This window comes from Solanum tuberosum, unplaced genomic scaffold, assembly GCF_000226075.1.
Source record: "Solanum tuberosum cultivar DM 1-3 516 R44 unplaced genomic scaffold, SolTub_3.0 scf00001, whole genome shotgun sequence".
In the NCBI taxonomy this organism is placed as follows: domain Eukaryota; kingdom Viridiplantae; phylum Streptophyta; class Magnoliopsida; order Solanales; family Solanaceae; genus Solanum; species Solanum tuberosum.
This window is the reverse complement of record NW_006238927.1, coordinates 1,091,782-1,105,590: the sequence shown is the minus strand read 5'-3', so window position 1 is coordinate 1,105,590 and position 13,809 is coordinate 1,091,782. Positions and strand designations below refer to the sequence as shown.

Below are 13,809 nucleotides of genomic sequence, written 5' to 3'. Positions count from 1 at the left end.
TCAACAATTCAATTAATTTGAAATGGAGGGAGTATAATATTTAAAGTGGGAAGCTTTGAGTATAAAGTTGAATTACTTTTTTACCCTTTAATCTAAAACTATTTCTATAATATTTTATGTACTAAAAAGTAAATTTTTATTGCAATAAATATTATTACCATTAAATATTTTATAATGAATTGTTTAGATGAGAAACAAAATTTGTTATAGTTTTTTTCAATTTCTGGAATACTTATCATGAATTTACAATATATTATGCTAAGTCAAAGAATTGCAAAAGCTATCATTTAAATAACTTAATCATAGTATTAAATGTGCTCAAGTGTTTCCATTCAAATGTCCAAAGATGATTGAAATGCTGCATCACTAAATGAGAATGGAGGAATGAAATGTCATTTAATGGTTTGCATCAATCGGTTAGGCTTTGATTTTATGTATTATCGATTCGATTTTTGATTTTTAAATACGCTAAACCAATAAATAAATAAATAAGATATTTTTTTATCGATTTTCGGTTTATCGATTTTGGTCCTTAACAGTTCAATTTTCGGTTTAACCAATAAGAAAATGCTTATCAAAAAAATATATGACTTCTCTAATAAATTTGACGCGACAAAACAATAATGTAACTTTACAAATCCTCATAAAATAGAAACAATAATAACAAACAGGAAAAGAACTATACATGTGTAACACAAAGAGAAATTTAGAGGAATAGGGTTTTTACTTTAGATTTTGACGATTTGTATAATGTCAAGTTGTGAACTCAAAGTCACAGTGAAGTATAAATTGAATGCTAAATGAAAAAGACATAACTAGTAAGATATAGAGATTAATATTTAATATCTGTGCATAGGTAAAAGTAGTAAAACACAATAGTTTTAATGGGTTATCAATTGACCCAATAACCCAATATTACAAATCAATACCGAATCGACACCCCAATAATTCTTTTTTATGAAACCATTTAAAAATCGTTAACCCAATAAATAAATAATATTTTTTTCGGTTCGATTTATTAGTCGGTTCAGTTTTTACACCCCCTTACATTTAAGTCTACACCAAAAAAATTCATATGCTTTAAACTTTATTTTCATCTAGCTTAAATTTTTTCATTCTGTTTTGTTATTAATTTTCTTTTATTTATCTGATACTTTAAAAATCTTAAAATATGATGTAATACTCTTTAAGATCAAGAAATATATTTATAATTTTTCTACTATATTTTCTTTATTTGTCCATTAGTTTTTATTTCAAGTAGCTCAAAAGTCTGTTTTTAACAACAAATGAGATATTTATTTGATTGAAATATCATGTGCAACCTCTATTAATTACGATATCACTAGTACAATATGTATTAGCAATTAAAGAGTATTTATTTGGACAAATTACTTAACTACACTCATTTACTTATCTTAATATCCATTTATCCCTACTTATTTATTTTCTATAAAGTTCAATTGTGAGTGTGAGATATATATATATCTAGTCCCGTGCTAAAGCACGGGCCCAACATAGTTGATTTAGTGTCGCCTTTTTCACCGCAACAATACAACCTTATCAATTTAACTATATGGGTAGAACATGACATCGTCATATACATGTACAAAAACATAAGTTCATATACCTTTAAATAATATTGATCATTTTGTTTCAAAGAGGCTACGTATGACAAATACATGATTGGGTAAGTGATGATACCACAAATACATGATTGGGTAAGTGATGATAAGTGCATACGACCACTCCATGGGTATAAACATTATAGACAGAAACCAGTAAATGTCTTGTAGGTGATATCTTGCTATCTTGTTCACATTCTCGAGTCCTATATCATCAATAAACTCACTTCATAAATAATCACTATTAGTGAATTTGAAAGAACACATACATGTTTCTCAGCAAAAGAAGATGACATACAAGTATCACTAAAATTATCCTTACAACGCTCATTTAACTCTAAGAGGTGCAAATATCAATTAAAAACTAATTCTTACAGCACCTCTTATTATAATTATAACTGATGGCATGAATGTTGGTATAAATAAGATTTCAGAGAAACACATAATTATTGAAATACATTTTTTTTATATAGCTAAAGCTTATTCAAGAAATGGTCCCCCAAAATCTGAGGGATGGCATTCAAATTTGATACATGTGTGAGAGTTAACACATGGATGACACAAGCATACTTGTTCAGTTTCTCCAAGTGTGCCTGAATATATTTGGTATTCATCAGCTTCCTATTTGTAGCAGTACTTCATAATTGCCTCTAGAGAAGAGCAGTGTTACGTTGAAGTCAATTTTCGTGTTGACATTGAAAGAATAGTTGTCAAAAAAGGCACTACACGTGTCTATTGTTATAGTTCACGCGTTAGAAGATGAAAGCTTAAAATAAGGTGAGTGTCAGAAATTACAAATTTGAATTTTATTCCTATCGCCACTGCGACACCACTTTAATCAGTATCATCCAAGAATTAGTGTCACACCACTTCAATGATATCATCTAAGAACAACATGATATAACTAAACTCCATTGCACCTATGTATCTTCAAGGATGTATGCACAAATCACAATAAAATCACTTGCATGCATATAGGATAATCAGAAATCCACAATAAACAACTCCAAAGAATAGACAAATTAATTAAAACCCAAAATAGAAACTAACATATACCTTGCAGATGGAGAACTAAGTGAGTATAGTAAACAGTGCAAGATTCCTAAAAACTCTCATCAAAACAAAGAGCTCCTCCTCTGACAAACCAAGCACAACATCAAGAGTTCAAGCAAGGAATTGCACTGTGGTGCTTAGAAGGTAAAAAAAAATCAAGTCCATTGGCTTGTTCCTTCTTGCATAGCTAAAAATATTGATATATGATATCGTTCACTTACCACCAAAGGTTGCAGCAGTTCAACTCTTTATACATATTGCAATCAAATCAGATCATGAGTCTGAAATGTTGGGTTGATTTTACTGTACTTTGGTGGACACAGTTGATTACTTTAGTGTTATAAAATAATAATTTTGTGACATTATTGTGATATAAGCTCTTGAAATTGAAATAAGTTCGGCAGCGCCTGCAAAATCTTGATGATCTTCTCTATCTAATGAATATTTTCTGGTACATCAGTTGATGATAAGACTATCCTGCTACAGCCCAAAAATAGAGAATGGCAACAGGAAACTTCAAATAAGTTAAGTGATGCATATAATCAAACAACTTGGATGCACAATCCACTTCAAATTTAAGTGATCTTGGATGTTTTAGATTTTTGTAAGACGTCTAACTTCGCACAAATTAATTGATTATCGGGACAACATTCGTCAAAGAAACACAATGCATGTGCAAATCAGGTAGTTAGTTAAACATGCATATAGAAATTAATTTTAGCTAGAAATTGTATCCAAAAGAATAAGAAACTAAGATACACATACCGAAATTGTGATTCCTATATTCATCAATGTTAGGCTGAAACTGAAAGAAATGAAGAGAACAATAACTTGGGAACTGGAAAAACAAAATTCAGAGCAAACCTTTGAAATCCAAAAATCTCTAAATAAATTTAACTAAAAACATACCAAAATTAATGAGTACAGACACTTGAAATTGAAATAGAATTGAATAGGAGAAAGAGAATTCATAGACCATTGAAACCTAAAGCTTGAAAGCAGTGAGATCAAGTTTGTTCTTTGAATGAGATGTATGTTTATTTTGTTGAGGGATACAGGTTGTCTGAGGGAAAAGTTAGTGTATTTACACGTGTTAAATGGGAAACAACTTGACTGTACACTTTATGTTGCTTATTGTACAACTATTTGTTGCTGTGTTGGTCATAGTTACTATACAAATTAGATAGCTTTTGGTACAACTTGTTAACGTTGTGTTGGTACATCAGACAATTTAAATGATCTAATGTTTGAACACAAAGAAACAACCTTCAAGGTACAACATTTTGCCAAGTATAAACATGAAGAAAGAGGATAATCACAATTAGTTTTAAAAATGCATATTGTTACATTTTTCTACATAAAATGACCGCAGTCTACTCATGAAGAATTATGATAAATACAACAACATATCCATTGTTATTCCACAAGTGAGCTATGGGAGGTTAGGATGCAAACCTTATCCCTACCTTTGTGGGGGTTTAGAGATGATTTCCTATAGACCCTCGACTCAAAAGAAGAGTTTCTGAAGCAGATCTGCTAGAAAAATATGTCAGCAAAAGAGCAAGAGATGAAGCAGGGAAGCAACAAAGAGTAATATACATTAAAAATAAGAGAACACACGACTACTTAATAATACTACTGAACTGAGGAATACAGAGGAAACATATGTATTTGTTGTCATTCTCCTAAATTAGCAAAAGAGAATCTCAAGAACTATTATGAGAATCCTCAATTACAATCTAAAAATATAAGTATTAGATAACTTTAAGCTCAAGATTACACACTAAGAAGGGAAAGAGGCAATTGAGGAAACTTGCCCAACGAAAAGATTCGGAATACTCATATCTCATAAGTAGGTTGTCAGGTCATTTGAGAATCCTTATTCTAGTATCACACGATCTAGTACAAACCAAGCGCTAACTATGATAGCAAAAGAGAATCTCAAGACCTTTAAGGGACCACATTCCCATCAACTTTTTGAACAAAAGTAAGCAATTTCTTATTTTTTTGAATTAAAAAAAAAGTAGATAAATCACTGACTTTTATATGAAGAACATAGTAATACACATAACTGAAAAAGTTACATTAGTTGAAAATCGAGAAAGCGGATCAACCTTTGTTACAAGGCTACTGCAGTTCTCCCAACTATTGCACTAAGAAAAGCGAATTTTGCACCTCCCAGACCAACATGTGCAATCTGTTAGTGGATGGTCATGAGGACTATGCTACCACTTCTACAAACATATTTCACTTTTTCAACAATGTTAAAAGCACTTGATAATGAAGATTAGATATAAGTTTGTCAAGAAACAACAGAGATGGCTTATGAATTATGTTAATCCCAATTGAGACTCTTCATGTTCTCCCCATCGCACTCCTTTTCTTCCTTCATCTCCTATGTAATGTGTTGGCATGTGCATAGAAATATTCATTTTGCATTATCAAGTTATGAAAATAATAACTTTATTAACTTTGAAACTAATGCTATAACCTATACAACATGCTATATAACTTAATCCTTTGGTTGATAGTAGGACTTTTTGGGGTGTGGGGATTTAAAATGAATAAAATAATGAAAAACTGTAGAAATAGTATTTTTATTCAAAGTATTTTGCTATCACCTGCTTCTCCATCCATTAAGATCTGATACTGGAGTATATTTTTCACAAGTGATAGTTATTAAAAAAACGTCAAAAACATGATATTACTTCAATCGGTTATTCGTACTTTGAGTGTTGTTGTGTGATTCTTCTATGGTCTTATCGTAAAAGACAGTAATATGGATGTAAGCTTTATTTTCAAGCATCATTGTAGATTCCAAATATATTAGGATTCATATTAGGTGTACTGCAACATTTGGAAGATAATACATCTTTACATGAGTATAATGGCTTTACTTGAGTATTTAAAAGTTCATGAACAGATCTTGGCTAATTAAGAACCTGAAAAATGCACACTATAATTGATTTACATGTTTCATTTCAAAATCAACAGAATATAAAAGTTTAGATTCCATCTCTTACAAACATATTATCAAATACATTAGGTGCATTATCCGCCTCAAATTAGTTGCTAATCAACACAAAATACATCAAAAAGACATAATGCATGTGAAAATTAGGAACAACTGCTAACATGCGTATAAAACTTCTAGTAGACATATTGTAATCAAAGGAATTATATCTCTCTAATTTATCATGATGAGGCATCTTCAAGTGATTGCACAATATATATAAAAATATAGTGAAAAATCTACGAAGAAAGAAACATAACAAAATATTGTTAGTGCTATCATGCATATTATCGAATACCTTGAGTGCGTAAAGTGCCATAGCATAGAGAAGTAGTGAAATATGAAATTCATTTGCCAAAACTTCTCCAAATATTAACCCCTGCAAAAGAATTAGATTAGGAACAATACAAAGGCATGGAAAAAGTCTTCTAAAAATAGAGAAATTGAATCCAGAGAAGAAGAAAGCACATGAAAAATTTAACATTCAATCAGGAAAAAAATGTATTGAGATGGAGGAACAATACAAACCCAGGAAAATTACCTTCGAAAGAGGAAGAGATGGAGTGATTGCTTGTAGAAATAAAGAGAAATTTATCAGTTTCTGGAATGATCGAGAGATGGTAATTGAAGGCCAAACACGTGTTATACATAGTGCAAATGGAGTAAACTTAAAATTACATGAGAAGCATTGGGATAAAATAACATATATTTGAGACATATGAATGTAACATTTGGGAAAACAAGAATTACAATGAAAATAATAAAAACAGAATAGTGTAATTTGTTTTCTAGCAAGCACTCTCAAGATAAAAAGCAAATTATTTCAAGATAAGAACCAAATTATCGTTAAATTGAAGGACATGCAGACCTAAATATATATCGAAAGAAGAATGAGAGTAGCCACCATCATAGGCCCTTTGTCAAGAGCTGGACAAATTAGGAAGAGAACGCAATTTTAATTTTAAGCAGGTAACATAAACAGATTCACAATTATATAATGAAAAAATCGAAAATATAAAAAAAGAGTAAAAACTCGTGTTTATTGAAAAATGGACGAAAAGTCCTTTCGTTAGAATAATAATATATACCCATTAAATTTAGATTTAGCAAAATCAAAGGAATTAGTTCAGGTGATAATGTATATATATTTGATTGGACAACTACGTATTACAACAGCTGAAAAAGTAAATGCAATTTTAAAAAATCTGAAAAGGAGAAATAGAAGTTGAGTGAGATAGATGTAGCTGAAAAAAGTAGAGGAAGAAGATGACAGCAAAAGAGTTGAAGAGAAAGCACAATAGCATTATAGAAATTGGGGTTAACTTTGTTTTATTCTTTATACCATCAAGGATTTTGGGCTTATCGGATGCACTTCACTAGCAAGAGGGTCGACTGAACACCAAACTGATCTGATTCAGTTTTCGCATCCTGTTTACATGCGATTTGGCGGGTCAAGTTCTTCATCCCCTTTTTTAACCATCAAAATATGTGACAACACAGATATCGGTAGAAAACAAAGAGGAGAATAACTAAATAAAGCTTTAAATTCAGATACATTTCAGACATTTGTCAGTAAATCAGCAGCTTTATTTGTCACTCTTTAAGAGTTCAGAATAAAATAAAAGTCTTTCATTATTATCTATAGTCATTTTAAAGGTGTTTTAGTTAAGAACAAACTAATATCGCATCATTGGCATTAGCTAATGCATTGTCGAAGCATTTACTTAAACAACCTTTTGGGTAAAGACATAATTGAACCAACAAATAATTTAAATTTTGTGATAAATGCTATCCTAACCCTCGACAATCTAAACAGGAGAAAACTTCAGGTAGTAAACAAATGTTTTATGCGCCTCGATAGTGTGGATGCATGCAAATCATATTTGGACCCATGATATAGCAGGCTGTGAAACTCTTAAGACAACTTTCTTTCAAAATATTCTAAAGGAAGGGAAAACGGGAAAAGACAATGGAAAATGGGAGGAAGATAGGTCATTACCATTATCCTGAGAGCCTAAAAGGGGCTTCATTTCCAGTAGAAAAAAGTCCAACCAAAAAGCAGGATTACTCCCTGCAATTGGAAAACATGAAGCAGAAGAAAAAAATTTAAGAAATATATACAAAAGTCAACAGTTGGAAAACTATTATCGAATCACATTTACTGAAGGTTTAGATAAGAGAATGAAGCTAAACCATTGAGGAATCATCCATTAGTTTAACGTAGTTTGTCTTTCTAGTTAAGCTAAGCTCTCATGTTAAGCCAATTTGTATGACATATACTTGTCGCTATCAGACTACAGATAAGATGAAGCTATTCATAAGAGAGATTGAGAAGCAGATGAAAGGGAAGAGTTACTAAGTTTTGAAATTCCATTGTCTTCCCAATGGAAACTCCTAAAGCTCCTTTAATATGCTCGTCGAAGTTATAGTTGAAACCTCAAGAAGAAAAAAAATTCTACGACAATTAAACCAAGTGGAGTTCGTAGCGCACATATGTGAATCAGTAAAGCGAGAATTGAGATAACCAATTTTGTTATTGTTATTAATGTAAATCATATTTCATTAGAGTAAAGAATCGAGATAACCAATTTCGTTATTCATGTCTATGACATTCACATAAGTAGAAAATCGACACAATCAATTTCATGAACCTCAAGTATCCATATTTGGACCAAAACATAGTAATTGTTAAATCAGTGAGCTTGTAATAAAATTCATTTGATTTTGCAAATTATAAATCTTTATGGGCCAAAATATTCTAAATAAGAAGAAAATGAAGAGGTGCTATCTCAATCCCATCACAATGAAATGGGTAAAACAAAGAAATGATGAAAGAGAAAGAAGAGAAAACAACACACAATCAAACATGCACCCAAGGAAAAGCTGAAACAAATCATTCATCTATTAAAATTGTCAATCATTACCCCCTGAACTTGAAGCTTTTTATACGGTGTACACCTAAACTAAATTCCGTTCTAATTACCCCCTGAACTTATTTATTTCTCCATCACGTACACCTTTTTCGTCCACCTTCTCCTATTGTGACTACACGCGCTCGACAGCTGGCAAAATTGGTGATCTGGATTTCCACCTCGATAAATAATAGCCACCCAGATAAATTAATATTGCAAAAAATAAATTTCTTAAATTTAAAATTCATTGTTTAAAAGTTATTTTTGAATAAGGGCTGATTTCGCGGAACTCCTTCTTGATTTGGGTTTTCCTAGACGTGAAGTTGGTCGATTAAATTTCAAATTTGTCTGAAATTCTTACCAAGTAAGTGTTAATCTGTGTTTCCTTTACTTTTCATTTACATTTTTTCCTATTTTTCTTTTAAAATATGCCAAATATTAAAGAAAAATGGAGATTTTACGTTTTTTACCGTTGTAGCTTTGTGATGTGGCAAAAAATCACTTCCTCACGCGCCTAGTAGAGTGTGTTGTCAATTTCTACGCCAAGTGGACAAAAAAGGTAGTATGCGACGGAGGAATAAACAAAGTTCGGGGGTAAGTTAAAACGAAATTTAGTTTAGGTGTACACCGTATAAAAAGACTTCAAGTTCAGGGGGTAATGAGTACTTTTGCCATTAAAATATAAAGAATGTGAAGAGTTAATATAAATATAAAGAATGTGAAGAGTTAACATTGAATTAAAGCCATAATAAAAGACCATAATCATCTATATAATCAAATATATACAGATCATTTTGATAGGAAAGAAATGAGAGAAAATAAGAAAGAAATGAGAGAAAAAATCATGAATTTTGTGGATTAATGTTGGAGGAGAGAATTTTGTTCTCATTTTTTTCTTAGAGAAATCTTATATATATATATATATATATATACTAGTTTTTCGACACGTGTGTTGCACATGATTACCAATTCAGAAAATATATGTCATAGTAAATAGTATTTGCTTATTTAAGCGGAGATTTGAATAATAAATTTTGCACAAAATAATATTGCAGATTTTTTTATGAATGTTCAATATGAATCATCATATATATCTTTTATTCACGCGAACCTATAAAGATGGTCAATGAAAATTTTTATTAGTTAAATGCATATATTTATTTCAATTTGCTGAGGTTCAATCATGTAATTGGTTGTATCTCAATAATATTACCTTATAGACGATATTTGTTGTGTATTTTTCTTGTCATCTAACCAGATGTATTTGCACGTATATTTCACGCTAAACTATTCAGATGTCATATGAACATGTGAAGAGAACAACTATATTTTATTTTTAGAACTATTTTTTTGTATATTAATTTTTATTTTATAAGTTATAACATAATAAATGATCTTCTTGTTGTTGGCTCTCATATTAACTTCTCAATTGGCTGTATAAATAAATCAAAGTTAGTTATCTGACTGTCCATAATACAAATACATACTCAAATATATATATATATATATATATATATATATATAAAAAATTTAGACTCCATCATGTTAACTTCATATATTGGAACATTACATACTAATGTATATATTATCCAAATTGATGGCCTTTCGGTAGTGCCAATCAAGAAGTTCATCAGTCAACAACTCCGAGAAAAAAAAAACAAGGCAGTTCACTCAAAGATCAAAGATCACTATCAGAAGGGGAGGTAAAGACAACCACATTTTGACAATAATAATGATGGTGTGTTCCTTCACAAACAGTTAAAAAAGAAGAGAAAAAGGTGAAGGTACAAAATGCGACATAGAGACACCGGAGAAATATTGAGCAAACGGAAAGGATAGATACGTTTCCTATAATCCTCATGATAAAATTTCTCCTCTTTTTGCTTAATTCTTCTATTGTTGGTAGAACATTGAAGCATATCATCAAAGGGGACTTAACACTACTACCATGCACTTAGCAAGTTACAAATGAACCACTATTAGCAATTGATTTAATTTTGATATGATAAAATTATTGCAGAAAAGGCAGCACCAGGCTGTCATACAACTAATGGCACAAGTAATACAGTAATATTTCTTTCCACTCACAACTCGACAGTAATCAACATATACTAAGAGCAAAGGCATCACTTACAGCCTTATTCGAACCCACTCAATGACAATAAATCACATGAAATCTTTTAAAATGCAAGAAGAAGAAGAGTAGAAGATTAAAAAAAAGTGTGGTTGAAAAAAATGAGAGGAAGCCCCTCTATTTATAGTCAACAAAGGGCGGTATGAACAAGTATATTTTGTGTCTTATCGGAAAAGTCATGACCTTTTGAGAAGTCACAACCTTTTGAAAAAGTCACAACTTATTAAAAAAGTCACAATATATTGGAAAAGTCACAACTCTTCGAAAAATCACAACCCTTCGAAAAAGTCACAACTTATAAGAAAAGTCACAACTCATCGAAAAAGTCAGAACCTAAGTTAGGAATATTATAGTAATTTAACATTCAAGTTAGGAGTTCATCGCAACTTATCAGAAAAGTCAGAACTCATCAAAAAAAGTCACAACCTAAGTTAGCGATATTATAGTAATTTAACATTCAAGTTAGGAGTTCATGCTTTTAAGGTAATATAGATATAGATATATTGCCAATGTTTTGAATTTATTTCGCTAACTAATTCTTATTTGTTTCTCTACATTTCAGATTTAAATTTGCAGCTGTGTATTCTTCACTTCTCAATCACAGCATCAGGTACTCGTTTTTTGACAATTATTATTTGTCAATTTTTTAAAAAAATTTCGCTAACTAATTCTTATTTGTTTCTCTACAGTTCAGATTTAAATTTGCAATTGCGTATTCATCACTTCTCTATCACAACATCAGGTACTCATTTTCTGTCACGCTCCAAATTTTACAAGTCGTGATGACACCTATGTTCCCAACCGATAGTTAAGTCAACCCAACAATTTTACCAATTTAACTAAATAATGAGGTACAAAGGTAAACAAAAGAAAATATCTCTAACACTAAGTCCTTTATAAATATGAAATGCGGAAAACTAAAATACCACCCAAGACTTGGTGTCATAAGTACAAGAACTTCTAAAATACGGTGCAAGTCTAAAACTAAAATGAAAAGCCTAAACATAAGAGATATCACGTTTAAATACGAAGAAACAAAATAAACCATAAAATAGAGGGAGGTATGGGCTGCGGAACAACCAAGCAACTCACCACAACTCCAAAATACTCCAAGCTCGGACTCAAAAAAAGCTCCACGAGAGGTGCTCGTATTAGGAATCGAATCTGCACCACAAAAGAGTGCAACAACTGTAGTATGAGTATGAAACCACGTGTACCAAATATATCTCATGGACCGACAACAAGAAGTAGTGATGGGAGTTTATGTAAGAAAATCAGTTCTTTATGTATACAAGTCTATATTATACTTACCAGTCAAGTTTTATCAAATAGAGGTAACCAAATAACAAGTACTTTCCAACCACCAATAAAAACACATAATCATCAAATATGAAGGATGTCATGAGATGCAATGCAATATGACACCATGAAATGATATGTCTCAAATATCAAGTACTCTATCAACCGTATATACATGATACTCCTCGTAAATACATCAAGAGTTCATGACCCATGGGGGACTCACGAGGTCCATATACCGATACAAATGATCTCCACGTGTCTGTGCGGACGATCTCAATGCACTATCATATAATCAACAACTTTTACACGGAAGATCTCCACATGCCCAAATTATAATCTCAATATCTCACCATCCCCAGCATGAACGATCTACATGTGCCCAACTCATACTCAATCTCATGCCAATGCATGTGCATAATATGATCAAAGAAAAGGAATGATGATGCATCTCAATCAAATATCAATATGATATGTAATAACCTCAGTTATCACAAATATACGGGTTCAATAAAGAATACAATCACACATAATAAATCAAGTCCCTAACATATCATCTAATGCCCATATGCTCTGACATTCTCGGATTTCAATCCGCATTCTATAGTAATAAACTTTTCCTTTATAACACCGGTACTCGTACCAATGCCAGTCACACCATTAGTACGAGACCCCCATCTTTCTCCCTTACCCATGGACTATTTCATTTTTAATCCTTAATTAGAAAAATGTCCTTCAATGAAGTCTAGGAAGTCTTAACATACCTTGAATGCCGAACACATGTCACGAATCCTCAAAATTTCGCATTTCCCTTTCGTAAAGTTTCAGGATATTCCCAATCTATCAAATATGCAATATTCGTAAGCAAGTGAGTTCATAGACACCCATATTACTATAGGTCTAGCCTAGATCCAAAACTCACCATAATCTATAATTAAATTCATAAATCTTGGTGCCAATTAGATATGTCAAGTCTCATATTCCCAAATTTTATGCCTTGAGGTTAAGTCTTAATTTCTCCAAATAACATAAATTTTATAATATTTACATAATTCAATATACCTAATATTACTCTCAATATATCAAGACTTGAATATTTTATATAATAATAATAAGAGGAATTCTGGAGAAATACTTGACAAATAGCGTATAATTCGAGGAGAACAAAAATTGGCAGAACTTAACTCCATACACCAATTCCTCTATAATTTGATCCCCAACAAATATTTTATGAAGACGATTGCTTCAATCATTTGGCAATGATTAGCCAATGATTGCAAGCAGCTTTGTCCCCCTCCCAAAACCCTTAAACGTTAGCAGCAAAACATTGTCAATTTTCAATCCTTTCCCAACCAAATTAATATACCTATAATATAATTTACATCCAATCAATAAGGAGATTAAAAATTAGTTACTCATTACCTGATCTATGAGTTCGAAGTTTCCCTCTTCCATTCGTCTGCCCAGGTATGTGTATGCGCTCCTCTCTTTTCTTTTCTTTTTTTCTAAATACAATTATTAGGTATAAAAGTGATAAATCCCACTAACGTAATTTAATTATATGATCCAAGTAGTAAAGTGTATTATATAGATTAGAGCAACTTTCACATATAGCAAACAAAAAAAATCATATTTGTATGCTATATCAAAGTTTGCATAATTGCGCTCCATAGCAAACATATGTATGTATAATTAGCTATACATATACAATTGAAAGCTATGTCTATTTCACTATACATATATACAAAAAGAAGCAATTGTATAATTCGTTGGCTC

The 13,809-nt window shown here is 31.2% G+C and overlaps 2 long non-coding RNA genes across 3 annotated transcripts; both read right to left on the bottom strand.

The window, feature by feature from the left end:
* Window positions 1–1,979: 1,979 nt before the first annotated feature.
* Window positions 1,980–6,264, bottom strand: LOC107060524 (uncharacterized). The gene is made up of 2 exons (XR_001473428.1): window positions 5,987–6,264; window positions 1,980–4,208 (listed from the first exon to the last, which is right to left on the bottom strand). It is a non-coding gene; the product is annotated as an uncharacterized lncRNA (long non-coding RNA).
* Window positions 6,265–7,686: 1,422 nt separating this feature from the next.
* On the bottom strand, window positions 7,687–13,573 carry LOC102581564 (uncharacterized). 2 transcript variants are annotated; one of them, XR_001473591.1, is made up of 4 exons: window positions 13,456–13,573; window positions 12,798–12,873; window positions 11,827–11,898; window positions 7,687–7,759 (listed from the first exon to the last, which is right to left on the bottom strand). It is a non-coding gene; the product is annotated as an uncharacterized lncRNA (long non-coding RNA). The 2 variants fall into 2 exon arrangements; XR_366492.2 differs by lacking the exon at window positions 7,687–7,759 and having other exon boundaries at window positions 11,646–11,898.
* Between the last annotated feature and the right edge of the window lie 236 nt (window positions 13,574–13,809).